Here is a 13378-nt window from a genome sequence, read left to right as displayed (position 1 = left end):
GTAATTTATTCAAAAATGACTGGTAGTTTTCCAAAGAATTACTGATGATTACCCAAAAAATTACTGGTAATTTCCACGAAAAATTACTGGTAATTTCCCAAGGCCAAAAAATTACTAGTAATTTCCCCCAAAAAAAATTACTAGTAATTTCCGCCAAAAAAAATTACTGGTTATTTCCCAACAAAATTGCTGATAATTTCCCAACAAAATTACTGGTAATTTCCCAGAAAAATTACTGAAAATTTCCCTGAAGGATTACTGGTAATTTCCCAAGGCCAAAAAAATTACTGGTATTTCCCAATTTTTTTTTCTTGTATCCGGTCGACATGCCTAAATTAATATGAAAAACTCAATCTAAATCTTAATCTACATCTAAATCTATATGCCCTTCTCCTGCCAGTACTCCAGGAATCTAACTGCTTCATCATCAAGTGTCCCATTTAATTTTCCAGGATCGATTTTTCCTGATAATTCACACTCAAATAAGTGTCTGTCAGTCTGAGCATCGCTGCATTCACACAGATCATCATCAGCCAACTGCCATCTATGAAGGTTGTACTTACCTAGACCTTGTGACTCCGCACCTCAATCTGTTCAGTGTTTTCCACAGTCCATATTTCAAATATCAAGTAATTACTGGTCATTTCCCAACAAAATTGCTGGTAATTCCCAACAAAATTACTGGTAATTTCCCAACAAAATTGTTGGTAATTCCCAACAAAATGACTGGTAATTTCCCAACAAAATGACTGGTAATTTCTCAAGGACATAAAAATTACTGGTATTTCCCAATAAAATTACTGGTCATTTCCCAACAAAATTGCTGGTAATTCCCAACAAAATTACTGGTAATTTCCAACAAAATTACTGGTAATTTCCCAACAAAATTGTTAGTAATTCCCAACAAAATGACCGGTAATTTCCCAACAAAATTACTGGCAATTTCCCAACAAAATTACTGGTAATTTCCCAAGGACATAAAAATTACTGGTATTTCCCAATAAAATTACTGGTCATTTCCCAACAAAATTGCTGGTAATTCCCAACAAAATTACTGGTGATTTCCCAACAAAATTGTTAGTAATTCCCAACAAAATGACTAGTAATTTCCCCCAAAAAAAATTACTGGTAATTTCCCAACAAAATTACTGGTAATTTCCCAACAAAATTACTGGTAATTTCCCAACAAAATTACTGGTAATTTCCCAACAAAATTGCTGGTAATTAATTTCCCAACAAAATTACTGGTAATTTCCCAACAAAATTACTGGTAATTTCCCAACAAAATTACTGGAAATTTCCCAACAAAATTACTGGAAATTTCCCAAGGCCAAAAAAATAACTGGTAATTTACCAAATGGCAATGGTAATTTACCATAAATTCCTTGGTAATTTACGATTTGAATGTTGAGGAATTGTCAAATGCCCGCAATAGAAACATTGACAAATCGAAAATAAAATTTTCAACCAATCTACGACAGTGAATCTTTTACACTATGGCAAATTTCGGTTAATTACAAAATATTGAAAATTCTAGCAGCGAAATTTTTCCCAACCCTGATAGCATTTCCAATATTTGAACAAAATACATATACCAAAAACACAACTCATTCAGTTCCTCTTGTCTCCCCACCCTCACCTATCGCCGTCTGCCCTCTCTCGCATCGCTCGTATCTATGAAATCTGCAAAAAGTTACTCGTGCTGTATTTTGTAACCACGGTGAAAAATTTCTGCATTACGTTAGACTTTTTATCGTGCATCAAAATTCGTAAATCTACGAATGCAAATTGAAAAAGGGCTTCCGCTCTCTTCCTTCATCCCCTTAAAAATCTATACACACGAAGCATTTCGTTTGATTTATGCAAACGATTCGTATATGGGATCCCGAAATACTGGGGCGACGTGGTGTGGCGCGTATTTCAAACGCATTTATTAATAATTGTAGCCCATCGTCCGATATACGATGCATATCCACGTGTATGTATACGCGGACGAAAAGTTTTGTTTTACTCGTATTCGAGGCGTATACAAGTACGAGTATGGCGGGGCAGATACGAGAGTGTTTCGCATGCCGATGATATATTATGGCGGGAAATTGCGAATATTAGCGAAAAAGGTTTACCTATACTCGTCCAAGATTCGGCTGAGCTGGAGCCGAGGATATACGAATATCACGTAAAATTCACCATGTAGGCAGAGAAGAGAACCCAAAACACAGGGGTGGAGGAGAAATCAGCTTCCAATGTACGCATATAGGTAGGTATACGTGTTCACCTGCGTTACACTTATACTAATACCTACTCACACTCGCTCTCTGCCTGATGTAACGTACCCGTATATTTACCAAAAACACGTATAGATAATAAATATAAATGGAACCGGAAATCTATACACGCAAATGTAACCGATCGAGTATAATATTTGAATTTTATCCTCCGATTTGTTCGTCTGAATAACTTTTACAGCCAAACTTTACATCGCTCATCGCGCCGCGCAATCCTAGAGAAACCGAGTTTAATAAATGACATTGTCGTGCTTCTGGTAGGTAAGGTATGTACTTAGACTTACGATTTTTTTTTCTGCTGTGTCGTAAATGTCGGAAAATAAAACTCATTTCGCAAGATATTGTAGGTACTAGGTAGCTAGGTGTGTTAAATTAAAACCGCTCTCTCTCGTAATCAATTACATTTTACCGGGCTCATTAATCATAAAAAGACGCTTAAAAATGTTTAAAACGCTTTAAACAGCCTACCTCGTAACTTTTCGCACAGTGTACCTAATGGATGAAACCTTATCGCTAAATTACTCCTTTTTCATAGGTGCTGCGACGAGCCGACGAATTATGTATTATTCGTGGCTAGTGGCTACCTCTACCTACTCGTTGGTTTGATTTAAGTTCGTCATACTGGACGAGGAACCCTATTCACAATCGCGTGTACCTTTTAATTTGTATACAGCTGTACAACATAACGTACATACTAACATTGGTCGACATGACACTACAACAAATAATATACTCGTACCTAATGCAAAATACGAATCGAAAAACACCCTTTGGCAAGAATAATATAATACGAGCTCGTGTATTAATCGAATAATTTAGGTACCGTGTTGATGTACAGTTTATTGTTTTCGGACATTTACACGTGTAATGGTAGTGCATTACAGATGTGTTCGAAATGACATGAATGAAATGGAGGAGGAGGAAGTGGGGTAGATTTCATTTTTTTCCCTCTTAAATAATATACAAATGTATCAGTCGTTTAAATTCGTTTTATACTCGAATAAAGACACATGTATACAACAAAGCGAAATGCTCATTCCCACCTCGCCAAAAAAATCGAAGAATTTGTTGCTTTATCATGAGTGGTATTGTTGTTTTTTTTAAAGAGGTTCCTAATTTTTGAAACAACAACCGCTGTACCGAACCGAAATATTTGTATATCATAACTGCTAAAACACTTGATTTGAGCAAAAAAATGAACATTTTATTGTGGCAAATTGAGCACAAGCTCGCAGAAATTTTCATTTTTGGTGGCAGAAATGGACGTTTGTTGGATTGCAGGATCAGAATTTCGGGAGAAAAACATGCTTTTTGACGAAAAATGAACACCTTTGTCGTGAAAAATTGACATTTTTTGAACTTTTTAAAAGACATGAGCGTTTTTGTGCATTTTTTTTGCATAAAATATATAAAAAAAAATATGTCAAGAAATCAACAATATTTTTTTTTTGATGTCAAAAAACGAACAATATGTATATTTTTTTTTGATGTCAAAAAATCAGTGGTTTTCGATGTTTCAAAAAAAACCAACGGTTTTTGATGTCAAAAAATCAATGGTTGATGTCAAAAAACAAATCAATGGTTTTTGATGTCAAAAAATCAATGGTTCTGATGTCGAAAACAAATCAATGGTTTTGGATGTCAAAAAAATCAATGGTTTTTGATGTCAAAAAATATACACAGATTTGATGGAAAAACCCCGTCATTGATGTCGAAAAATCAACATTTTTTTTATGTCAAAAAATCAATGGTTTTCGGTGTTTTTTTAAAAAAAAAAAAATCAACGGTTTTTGATGTCAAAAAATTGATGGTTCTGATATCAAAAAACAAATCAACGATTTTGGATGCCAAAAAATCAACGGTTTTTGATGTCAAAAAATCAACAGTTTTGATGTCAAAAAATACGCACAGTTTTGATGGAAAAACCCCCGTCATTGATGTCAAAAAATCAACCGTTTTTGATGTCTGAAAACCAACGGTTTTTGATGCCATAAAATCAATGGTTCAAATGTCGAAAAAATCAACGGTTTTTGATGTCAAAAAATATACACAGGTTTGATGGAAAAACCCCATCATTGATGTCAAAAAATCAACAATTTTTAAATGTCAAAAAATCAATGGTTTTCGATGTTTAAAAAAAATCAACGGTTTTTGATCTCAAAAAATTGATGGTTCTGATGTCAAAAAACAAATCAACGATTTTTGATGTCAAAAAATCAACGGGGTTTGATGTCAAAAAATCAACAGTTTTGATGTCAAAAAATACGCACAGTTTTGATGGAAAAACCTCGTCATTGATGTCAAAAAATCAACCGTTTTTGATGTTAAAAAACCAATGGTTCTGATGTCAAAAAATCAACGGTTTTTAAATGTCAAAAAATCAACGGTTTTGATGTTTAAAAAAATCAATGGTTTTGATGTCAAAAAAATTAACAGTTTTGATGTTCTAAAATAAAAGGTTTTGATGTCAAAAAATTAACGGTTTTGATGTCAAAAACTCAACCGTTTCAATGTCCAAAAAAACAACATTTTTGATTTTAAAACAATCAATGCAATCATTTTTTGTGTCAGTAATTGGTATTTTTTGATAGCAAAAATTGGTATTTTGATAGCAAAAATCAACATTTTTGACATTAAGAATCAACATTTTTAATGCCAAAAATCAACACTTCTGATTTCAAAAAAATCAACAGTTCTAATGTCAAAAAAAACATCAACGTTTTCGATGTCAAAACAATCACCGTTTCTTCTTTTGGTGTCAAGAAATGAACATATTTTTTGCGTCAAAAAATCAACATCCTAAATGTCAAAAAAAAAATTAATTTTTGGCAAAAAAGTGCACTCTTGTTGTCAAATTAAGTACTTACATCATTCTGTAAAACATTTTTGCCAAATATGAATATTTTTGATGTCATACAACAAACATACAGAGTGGCCCAAAAGTCAGTATTCCGATTTTCACGTTTTAGTTTTTCGTAAATAAATCAAAAACTAAGCATCCTAGAAAAAAACTAACGGCACTATGTTGATTGGAAATTTGATTCTCTACAATTTTCTTCGACGTAATTTTTTCGCAGGACGCTTCGTTTCGCCTCCAGATCGATTTTTATGAAACTAGTTTGCAAATTTTTCAAAAGTTCATTTTCTAAGAGTTTCAGTTTCAACATGAACACGTTTTTCTGATGAACTGATTGATTTACAAAATAGTATATTAGAAGGAATGGCTGTTCCTGGATTCAATTATTTTTGGTACCTAGCAAAATAAACATTAATTTTAAAAAAAATGAATGGTGATAATTTTTGGTGTTGAAAAATTAACACTTTTGGCAATAGAAATCGATAATTTTGGTTGAAAAAATGTACTTGTTGCTTGAAAATTAAAAAAATTGTTGCGAAAAACATTACTTTTTCAAATTTTTTGCCAAATATAGACGTTTACATTTTTGGCAAGTAATGAACGCTTTTGGTGCACAATAATGAAGATTCTTCAAAAAGATTCTGAAAAGAATGAATATCTTTACCTATTTTTGGTGTCAAAAAGTACCTAACCATTTTTTGTTGGCAAAACGTAAACATTTTCTGTGGAAAAATAAACATTTTTGACCAAAAACTGAAACTTTGAATTGCAAAAAGGAAGATTTTTTAAGAACATTTTTTATCACTAAAATTGAATTTTTTTGATACTTACGCTCTATAGATGTAGACTAACATGCTCCGAATTGGAAGTCTGAAGAAAGTTGAAGATTGATTTGACCACCTCCCCCTCCCATTGGTTGAACTGGTGTTATTTCGATCCCTCTTCCTGAAAAAGCAACTCTTGAAAAATGACGCACGCCCAAGTAAAAATTTTATCTGCATGGACTGTCTGAGCCTCTTAGGTATATACATATGAAAAAATATATGAAATTGATCCACAAAACTACCTCCAGATTCTCTCAGAAATTTTTTTCTTCTCCTCAAATCCAGCGAAATGCATTCCCAGAAAACTTTCAAAACGCTCGTTGTAACATTTTAATACCTACAAACAATCCATCAAACCTCCCTATCGCTAATCGCTCATTCCATTTAAAAAATAGAAAAAATAAAAATCAATCCGTCCAACCACGCAGTAAAACTCGCCCCACAATTCGATTAATTCCGAACACCGTTTAATATTTGTAATTTGCACAGCGACGCAGTCGGAAACCGCGATATCAAAATAAATGAACGAAATCTATTTCTATCTGCCTTAATACATACAACAAATGCGAAACACCTTTGTAAAATCAACTTCTCTTCTCGCCGCACCGCCATTGCCCAGTCATCGTTGACGTCGTCGTCGTTGGCTTGGCCAAACATTAAAAATACACACCCATAAATCTCGCTTTCTGTTTAGCCAATACCTATACTAAAAGCGATATCGCTGCTAATGAAAAATCAATTCATTTTCCGTGGTTCATATTTTAGGTAAATATCTCCCTTTTTTTGACGAATTTATACGTATTCTACTGTGCATTGCTGGATGATTTTCATGTTTCTCTTTTACAATTTCGTTATGGATTCGTCTGAATTTTTGATAATTTCAATGTATCTGTAGATCTACTTGTAGGAATGTGCTTATCTTTTTATAAAGTTGTGGACATTTCAAATTTCAAGATAGAAATAGAAATACTCATTTTTTGAGATTCGAGCTTATCTGTTGTGATTAGTTTGTCTGCACAGAATATTATTTGAATTGACGAAAAGTTGATTACCTACGTAATCGTATAATGAGCAGAAAATAATCATAAAGAAAATGGAATATTGAAATGAGAATTTGATTTTATTTGAGTAATTAACTATGTAATTATCCTAGTAAGCAATATAATTTTAATTAAAAAATTACTTCGATCATTATCATTCATCTTTAAACTTATATGTTGAGTATTTTTAAGACGTCTTGTACTTTAAAAAAATTGCACATGAATTTTCAAATCAGATGACGCCCTGAAAAAACTACACATGTAGGCTATCCTAGTAAAATTTTTTGTATGAGAGATAATCGAATGAAATCATACCTATAGGTGGAAATATTCGTTGGCTTTAGTTATTTGCATAAAAAAGCAGTGGATCATTTTCGTGCACTGGATGCTAACTGCTGCTCATTGTGCTTTGTCAATCATTATGTCGGACACATAATGGGGTGATAAATTTTCAAAAGAAGCTCTTATATAGGCTTCAAATTCCGCAGTAGAAGACTATTTCTCCCCTTTAGTTCACAAATATCTCGTATTCATAACGCTTCGTATTGTTTTGTGTTGAGTTCTTTTGCGTCCCGAAAATGGCTCTAAACTTTAGTTCATCGTCGCAATAAACTCCAACAGTACATTGTATCCAATTTGAGTATATTGAGCGTGTCTTGTCTGGTAGTTGCATGAAAAAATACTCGTTGATCCCGATTCTTCAATGAGTTCTTTGGATCAGACCACTATTATTGTACTGTCGCTGCAAAGAAGCTGCCTCCATGAGTTCGATTTAATATGGATATTTAATGAGTTTTTCTATGATCCGATAACGTTGGCATATCTCTGAATATAAAATTATCATATTCGTTTTTTTTTTTCGCTGTTGTTTTTCTTCCATTTATGGCATCTAATATACCCGCAAGTCGCAGAAATGTTAATACAGAAGGGCTATTTCTTCATTGAAAGTTGAATCGTTTCCGACGTGGGCACTAAAAATTGCCTGCGAAGAAAAGTTTGAAAAAAATCATTTGTGGTCAATTTTTCGCATCAAAAAATACGATTAATTTAATTTTTTAGTTGAAAAATGACCGAACACTCACTAGTTTATTTGGATCTCTCATCAATTCTTTTAGTTGTTTCTTCAATGTTCTCTGGGTGTTTTTCTATAGATGTTTTGTTGTTTTTGGTTTTGATTATTCGCTTCGCTGTACGAAGCCGCATATTTGGAAGACGAGGCTATCATCTCAACGAAAACCAATCGAATATCTGGAATGTGGTATACGGATTTGTCGATTCGAGCTATAGATTGTGTAAATGAGAGTATATTTTTCGCTAGCGTAATGGTAGAGATTCAGCGAGGAAAGGATAACCTGTGGGGAAATAAAGTACAGGTGATTAGATAGGTATCTACTTATTATTTTTGCTAGCGAATGAAAATGGGAGCCTTGCGGAGTACGAATTGATGAAAGAATTAAGTGATTCGTTATTAAGTAACTTGAAGAAAAAAAAACATTACTGTTTGAATTATCTACAATTGTGTTTAAAAGTTCAATTTTTAAATAAATGTGTTTTAAAGGGTCCGGATCTTTCCAAAAAATACCACAAAAATGTCCAAAAGTATGATTGAGTTGCTATAATTCTGGGAATTATATTTTTTCCAGGTCACATTTCAACTACAGAACGTTGGGAGGGGGGGGGTTGCATTAGTGAGATAAATGATATTTTTTGGATCCGATTTTTTTTTCATCAAAAAAATGCTCCAAAGTTCTGAAGTGTGTGATTGGGCAGCTCTATGTCATGTCATATTCCAACTAGAAACGCGTTCTTTAGGAGGGGGGAGGGGGACTGTCTTCGACATTCGGTATTTTTAGGGCCGATTTTTTTGTTTTTTAAATGGCTCAAAAATCCAAAGTGTGAAATTGAACAACTACCTTCTGTAAATCTTCTTTTATTGATCATAAATTCGTCTTTTGGGGTCATTTTTGAAATCTGAAAAAAATTACATTTTTGGGCACATTTTTTTCAGTAAAATATCTCAAAATTCCGAAATGAGGGGGTCATTTTCAATTTGTGTGTAAAGAATGGTTCTTTTCGAACTGAGAATTTTTTTGAGGAAAAATCCCTAAAATCTGGAAATCTACGATTGAGTAGCTATACAACTTTGGAAATCCTCTTTCCAAGTCGACTTCTATAACCACAGAAATGCTTCGTTGAGGGTCTTTTTCGCCACAAGTAAAGAAAACTGTATTTATGTAGGCTTACTTTAATTTGAAAAAAAAATTGAATCGTCTAAAATCTCGAAAATTTCGAGAATGTTCCACCAACATTTTGTTTCGCAGGTCACTTATGACAGGAAAGAGGAAAATAGATTTTTTCGATATCTTATAACTTTTTTTGAATAATTTTAGGAGAGCCTTTAAAGTATGTACTATTTTTCCAACTGTTACTCAAAATTCATCTTATTCATTTAAGTATTTGTAAAATATTTCAAGGAAAAAATTTATCAGTGAAATCAATTGAAACGTGATTTTAGTTCGAATGAGATGAATTTTTCTGAAATAAGTAAGAACTGACCATTCAATTTTATTCATCGGTTTATGACATTTTTCAACGAATTTGGGAAATTCAGAAACCGTTTGGGCCCTCACTTCTTCGCTCGAGTGTCTGAAATTTTGGTTTAGAGTCATCTGATGGGTCTTCTCGTGTTTTGACGGGGGAAAAATGAGCAAGTCGTCGAAAACAAAAATGAAAAAATTTGCTTAGTTTTTTTAGAGGGGAAGGAGAAGGGGGTCGATCGTTTAAAATTTTTTTTTTTGGTTTTACTGTTACAAATACCTACCTACATTTTATCATTTCATCACTTGAAATTATTTTTTCAATTTTTCATCTATCTTAGGTAATACAATTTTTTTTTCAAGCTTCTGGCCATTTTTTTTTTCGTTCTTATCACTACAATTTTTATTGTCGAAAAATTATTTATTTTTGTGTGTTTCTATTATGCTTTTTTTATTTTTTGTTCAATGTGTGAAAATTGTTTAATTCATCCAACGTGGATTTATTTTCAATTTCATTAACAATAGCCTATTTATAAAATTGTTCATCAATTTTTCAATTTTTTCAATTTTTTCTTTTCAAAAAACTTTTTTTTTGTATTTTTTGCTTTTGATGTTATATTTTATCATTTTTTTACTTTTCACATACTTGACACGTTCTATTTTTTGAAGCTTCGATATTACGGTACGAGAGATATTTTGTCACGTGTGAAATTATTTTGAAATGTTTAAAATCATTGTCAGCTAAAATAAAAGCCTTCATGACTCCAATGAATAGGTGACTACTTTACTTACCATGATGAGTCCGTCGATTACGGCTATCTTCATTTTTTTGATCTTCAAGCCTTCTCGGAATCCATTCTCCGGAGAAGTACAGCTTTAGTTCTTTATGATATTTATACATTATTCGATTTAACATTAACATCATATAGTTAAAAATTTCGAGAGACGAAGAATTCCGCACTTCACATACAAATATTTGTATTTTATATTTTCTTCATGGTACAACTATAGTTCACAGTAAATTGATTTTGAATCAATCAAGCTTTGGATTTTCAATTACATCTAACCATCTTTGATCTTGAGTAATTTTATTAATTTCGATAAGATTATTATCAATATTATCTGTTCATTTGAGATACATTTTATGATTTTTTTTCATCTCTATCATGCTAAGAGTGAACTAAAGAATTTCAATTAATAGCTGTTTGATGAAGATACTCATTCCTTCAATGATTAAAAATATCAATATGTATTGGTATGTAATTCACTCCACCCACCATTATCGATACGTTATAATGTAGTTTTATCTGAATAATTTTTTAATGAAGTTTTCAAAATCAAACTAATCAAGAAATCTCGAATTTAATCATCGAGGAAAGGGAAAGATCATGGGTAATCAGCGTCTCAAAAGTAAAAAAAAAAATCACGTATGTATCTCTCTCTCTCAAGAGCACAAACTGTTCTGTACGTTTCATTCAATCCAAAACGACCATAGCTGCCACTTGACAATTGTCAATAGAGAAAGAGAACAACTGAACTGAGCTGAGCAAAATACAAGTACAAGAGAGAGATAGAGAGTGAGCAAGCGAGAAGAGAGTAAACCATAGCTAGACGAATAGTTAGGTGTATGCAAATGAACTCGCACCAACTGTAGGTATACAGAGTAGGTATCGATTTCCAACAACCAAAAAGGATTAGCTTAATCTGCTCTTATATTCGTCACCGTTTTAAATCTCTAATGAACTTCTATTACGTACCTCGTTGGAACGAGGCGGCATCGGAGCGGCGGCGAGGCTCTGGCGATGAAAATTACGTTGCGTTAGGTTGTTAGCATTCGGATTAAATCGGATCAAAGATACTTCGCAGGCCGCGCGTTTTATTATTTACCATATTAATGGTGATAAACAGACGCAATTCTCTCGGTTGGGTCGCGGCGTACCGTACCCGTGTGCCCGTAACCGCGTTCACGTGCGGTATTTTGTACAACAAAATGTACATACGAGCAGGATGAACTCATCTCGTTGACTTCTTCGATGTTTGACAGAGGGTTTTGTTGAAGCGTTTTACGATGCATTGATGATGCAGTTTTGTTTGCACCTGTACTTCTTATACGCTCGTTCAAATGCAGTAAATGATGTAAAGTTGGATTGGATTTAGGAACTGCTCTTGCTCGTATTTTCATTTGAGTGTACCCCAATATTCCCCATTTTACAAAATACTCGTACCTACGAAAAAATCGAAGTATCAAACAAAATTGTTGAAATTGTGAACTTTCTAGTTCCACTACCTCAGTCAAGTCCCTATTTTGGTAAAATCGACTTATACACCAAGTTTAGCCCCCTATCTCCACCCTTGGATAACTTGTGGATTAGAGAAAGAGCTCTTATTTATACCTATGTACTTGTGAAAAAAATGTATTTGTTGATCATGCCCTAAAGTTGTCGGATTTCATGAGAAAAATTTCTCCAACCATGTTGGCAAAAATAAGTAGATACATAGTATCAGGAAGCCCCCCCCCATTAGGTTCTCCAAATATATCAAAAATTTGAAAAATTGACATTTTCACGTTTTTTTTACTTGCTAATCCTTAGATTTGACCCATTTTCATTAAAATTATTGTTGAATATTATTTTTGATTCTTTTTAAAAGGAAGTGGAAATTATCCCCTTTCTAAAAAAAAAAAAGGGTACATTTCCCCCTACCCCCCCATTTTGGGAGGGGCGGTAAAAAGCACCTAGAAGGATAGTGCTAGGTTAGTGCTGGTTAGTGCACGTATCGCCGACGTTAGTGCACGCCCCCTTCACCCCCATTTTTTAAAAAATATGTTGGGGGGGGGGGGTACAGAGAAACGTGGTACCCCCCATTCGCGGAAGGTGGTTAAAAACCACCTAGAAGGATAGTGCTAGGTTAGTGCTGGATAGTGCACGCATTCCCGACGTTAGTGCACGCCCCCTTCAACCCAATTTTTTACAAAATTTGTGGGGGGGGGGGTACAGGGAAATTCTGTACCCCCCCATTCACGGAAGGAGGTTAAAAACCACCTAGAAGGATAGTGCTAGGTTAGTGCTGGATAGTGCACGCATCCCCAACGTTAATGCACACTTTCTTCACCCCTTTTTTAAAAAAATTTGTGGGGGGTACGGAGAAATGATTTACAAAAAAAGGGGAAGAACGTTGTTGAAAGGGTTAAAACCCACATAGTTCGATTCAGTTTCGTTAGTGCTGGTTAGTGCACACACTTATACAATTATTCGCTCCCCCTCCCTCAATATTAATTAAATGAATAATTTCACACCCTATGGCCCAGTAAAATGAGCATCGAATAGGGAAAATCAAAGTGGCAAGCTGATTTTCAGTATATTGGTCCATTTTGATGTCCTGAAAACGAATCCGAGGAGTCCCCCACTGTACCGAGTGAGCTCCCACCCCCCCCCCCATCGGGGGTTTGGCCAAAATCTCGAATAGTACATATTGACTCTAGCGCAAAAATGGTTTTACAAAATGTTCTTCTACTTGTACGTCAAATATTGATCGTAATATTTTTAATCATTCAAAAATCGCATGATGGTGATTCACTTTGTTTTTTTGAGGTACAGAGCGGACTACCAGTGTCACCCCTCCCACCTGCCCCTCACCATTTAGTTTTTTGCCCATATAACGTACGTGAAGTGAATTGAAATGTACGAAAAAATGTAAAAATGTCGAATGGAATGTTAATACCAGTTTCAAACAGCAAACACCTTTTTTAACGTAGAGTAATGAATTCTCCCCCTTTGTGGGTCCCAAGCCCCCTGCAACTTTTTCCTATCCATCTTCTTTAATATGGGTACGTCAA

General features: G+C 34.0%; 1 protein-coding gene and 2 long non-coding RNA genes across 8 annotated transcripts in view; 1 reads left to right on the top strand and 2 right to left on the bottom strand.

Annotated features, from left to right (window-relative positions):
* Positions 1-13378, top strand: part of nrm (neuromusculin) — a 593812-nt gene that overhangs the window by 338277 nt on the left and 242157 nt on the right. The window lies entirely within an intron of this gene.
* The window catches only part of LOC135831120 (uncharacterized), a 375747-nt gene that overhangs the window by 204086 nt on the left and 158283 nt on the right, over positions 1-13378 (bottom strand). The gene's annotated exons all lie outside the window — the stretch shown is intronic.
* LOC135850086 (uncharacterized) lies at positions 7068-10584 on the bottom strand. Its single transcript, XR_010559653.1, has 3 exons — positions 10336-10584; positions 8089-8358; positions 7068-7988 (listed from the first exon to the last, which is right to left on the bottom strand). It is a non-coding gene; the product is annotated as an uncharacterized LOC135850086 (long non-coding RNA).

Source organism: Planococcus citri, chromosome 1 (genome assembly GCF_950023065.1).
Source record: "Planococcus citri chromosome 1, ihPlaCitr1.1, whole genome shotgun sequence".
NCBI lineage: Eukaryota > Metazoa > Arthropoda > Insecta > Hemiptera > Pseudococcidae > Planococcus > Planococcus citri.
The sequence above is the reverse complement of the archived record's forward strand: the minus strand, read 5'-3'. Positions and strand labels throughout refer to the sequence as shown.